At 38.4% G+C, this 3,670-nt stretch overlaps 1 long non-coding RNA gene across 1 annotated transcript; it reads right to left on the minus strand.

Annotated features, from left to right (window-relative positions):
• Positions 1-2,490: 2,490 nt before the first annotated feature.
• On the minus strand, positions 2,491-3,425 carry LOC138493385 (uncharacterized). The gene is made up of 3 exons (XR_011276414.1): positions 3,295-3,425; positions 3,073-3,169; positions 2,491-2,653 (listed from the first exon to the last, which is right to left on the minus strand). It is a non-coding gene; the product is annotated as an uncharacterized lncRNA (long non-coding RNA).
• Between the last annotated feature and the right edge of the window lie 245 nt (positions 3,426-3,670).

Here is a 3,670-nt window from a genome sequence, read left to right on the forward strand (position 1 = left end):
AATTGGTTTATAATAGGTGGATAGTAGGGTCTGTTGAGGTATTGTCAAGGAAGAGGCAAATTCTATTGTTTTTCCAGAATAATTTCACCTCTATCATTCGTGGGTTTCTTAGGCACCACAGCATCTTGGTTAGGTGCATTGGAGGAATTGGATTTGCTACATCCCTCTGAATCAAGCTGGAGGGCTAATCTACTTTCTATAGAAAGTTCCTCCACTTCGATTCCGAGAGCAGAGGATTCTTCAGAAGCCACCAAGTTAGAGTCTGCATCCTTCTTCACAGCTTCCCTTTTCAGGATCTTAATTTCTTTTTTAAGATTTTTTTTGTTGTTGATCTCTTTTTTTGTTTTTTCATTTACCTCAGTTTGTACAACATTACGAAGTTGAGGTCTTTTGAGTGCACGTATATATGACCTTTTTTCTTTTCTTGAAGCAAAATGCTTTTAATGTACATTCTCTGAGGAATTTCCACCAACAGCATCACTTTCAACTTGAGTTTCCTGGTACTTAGTTTGCTATTCAATCAGCTCTGTGAGGGCAGAGGGGCTATCTGGATGATCGATATCCCCTACATTGGGGATCACGCCCTTGTTGGAATTATCCAATACCACTTCCCCTTCATTAGACTGATTGAAAAATAGCAATTGATCAATTTTCTCAGAATGGGAAGTTACTATCTGACATAATTGGGCGTGTGTGTAAATTTGTAACACAACCCCTGAAGTAACAGAATTTACTGTTTGGGCAAATGATTGGGGAAAAGAGAAGTCGGGTAGCCCCCCTGCATTCATGTTGTCAGATGGTTCTTGTTCTGTAGGCATCGTGGTTTGAGTGGCAAGTGAATATTTACAATTAATATCAGTCTGAGGTGATTTGCACCCCCTTCACGTTTGTAATTTTCTGAAAAAATAAATCCCTCCAATTTCTTTATTTTTGATAAAATCTGTGCGAGGGCAGTTTTAATATCCCTCAGCTCATAGTGTGTATAATCATGGCCTTTATCTAGAAGATTTAAGATTCTAGATGTGACCGGATAATTAGATTCAAGTGTTTGCAATTCCTCAGCTGGTAATGGTGGATCAGATCCTAGAGAGGAGGAGTGCTCTAGATGCGATGGTTTTTTCGGCTTTGCAAAACCTTCCCCTAAGTAGGAATCATCATGATCATGGGGGTTCTGTAATGCTACCTCTTGTGTCTCACATGAATCTTAAGGATGAATGCGAGACTGCTCACAGACGTCCTTATAGCTATTTAGTGTGGAAAAGGGTGGAATGTTCTCACTCATATGTAAGTGGACTTTCTCAATTCGCCCAGAAGGTGCAGTGACAGGAGTAGAGGGTCCTCCTGATAGCTCCACCCTTTTTTCAAGTTCAATGAGCAGAGCAGGGGCCAGATTTGATACATCTGAGGGAGGGTACAGAGAGGGATCCTCCGCCTTAGGTATATCAATAACTTCCTCCATATCACGCATACTCAAAAAGCTTTTTCTTGAATACTGTATTAGCTCCTTTTCCCTGTTTGAGGTTGGTATTTCAGCGTTTGGTGGTGTAGGAGCATTAAGGGAGAATTTCAAGTACGCAAATGCAACTTCATGACATATTGTTTGGTCATTAATGAGTGCGTTGTTATGCATTTTACTCTGTGAGAGAATTGGAAGAGATGATGTATGTTCCATAATCGATTGAGAGAGCGGATTGAATTTGGGGGGGGAGGGGTCACGTTTTCCCTAAGATAGTCAGCTTGTCGCTGTTTAAGTGAGGGTTGACCCTCTATGTGCCCACTGCGCAAACGTGCTATCATAGTATGTAAAACGTATAGTTATTAGTAGTAGGTTGGAGTAGTAGGTTGTGCGTATCAATTACAGTACGTAGAAACATTAAGGGGACTCCAGGCAAAGGAATATCCACGGCCGTGCCTGGGAAGAACACATATATATAGAGAGCATCTAGAAGGCCGGGCTATATAAACTTGTACAGGTAGCAGACCAAATGGAGGCAGTGCCAACAGTAAGCCTATTCTCTTGCAATACATAAAAAACATATGTCAAACACTGGGAAGTGAAAGAATTCAATTCACTGCCATAACATATATGAAAAATAGATATCTTTTAATTCATTGAAAAAATGTATCACAACATTTTCTAATGTATCAATCATAAAAACACAGTAGAAAAATAGAAATAGAAAAAATATATAATTCAGATTTGTACAATAGTGTTAACTAAGCAAAATGCCATAAGCAATTGAACCAGACCCATTCACATCTCCAAATACTCCATCCATACTGCACTCACACATACCTAAAATACAATGGTCAAAAATGTCAAAATACATAGACATGACAAGAGATAAATGTGAAAAAGAACTTCAACACAAAAAAATATAAAAAAATATATTTTGAAACACAATTTTCAACAACTAGTCAGTAATCTGGCTATACTGCTAGCAATAGGGCATCCCACAACTGGGAAGCAACAATTGTCAGCTTAGTTGACAAGAAAAAAGGAGACCCATCAAATAACCAACATGTTTCTTTCCATCTTGGTTATTGGATTATTGATTAGGAAATTCATCAGGGAAGAGAGAGGTCGGGAGTCTCTGGAGTCGAATGATACTAGAATGTCACAAAGCACTGCATCAGTGTTTTGGTCTGCCACCTAAACAAGAAAGTAGGAGTTACAATTCACATTCAAAATAAATAAGAAAAGAACAGTGAAACTATAGTCCAGTTCTATCAATGGGCTAGATATAAAGGTCCAAGGAACTATAAAACCACCAAACAAGAGTAGTCGCAAACATAAATCGGAGGAGCACTAAGGTGAGAGAACTACATTAATGGAATTCAAAAACCAACTGTCCTATGTGAGAGAGTCAAGCGGTTGGAACGGGTCCCAATTCATGATTTCAGGATACAAAATAAATTAGTACTGGTCATACCATACATAATCAGTCAACCTGAACTCGATAGATGACCAATCTGAGTACAGATCCAAGCAGGCATAATCTACCACAGACTCAATTTGAAAATGGTATATAGTTTAATACAACAAAGAAATTGCCACGTAATAGCGCTTACTCAGTCCAGAACGAGAGTGGTTCAATAGAAGAAGGTGTGGTCGATCTCTAAATCTGTAGCCACACACGTATCCAAATATTGTTCATACTACTGCGCCCTACAAAAAGGAGAGGAAAATAAAGATTCACATAGGTGCCTCAATTTATAAAATTGTACTCAATCTCGCATCCATTGGAATATAATCCCCAGTTGGTTAAAAAGGGATATGTAAAAAACACGTACATATCTACCTTCTGTAGGCGAAATCATTATACTTTTACTAATAATGGCCACAATGTGTTGCGCAAAGTTGAATCGGAAGGAGCAGTCCAACGTTTTGAATAACAAGTGGATCACGTTAATTAGTAGTTACAGAAACCTGTTGAAATAATCAGACAAACAAATAGGCGGTCGTCAGTTTCATCAATTGAAAAACAGAAAACATGGAAAGTAAACTGCTGTAACCGGCACCTTAGTGTGTGTCACGGTCGAAAGAAATAGAGGAAGAATCAATTTAAAAACGAAAAATAAAAAACAAAAAATAAATAGATAAGATGACAAGTGCAAATAGCATCTGGAGAGCTCGAAGAGAGGAAGACAGAAAGGTAATGAAGCAATA

Source organism: Ambystoma mexicanum, chromosome 10 (assembly GCF_040938575.1).
Source record: "Ambystoma mexicanum isolate Mex_15411 chromosome 10, UKY_AmexF1_1, whole genome shotgun sequence".
NCBI lineage: Eukaryota > Metazoa > Chordata > Amphibia > Caudata > Ambystomatidae > Ambystoma > Ambystoma mexicanum.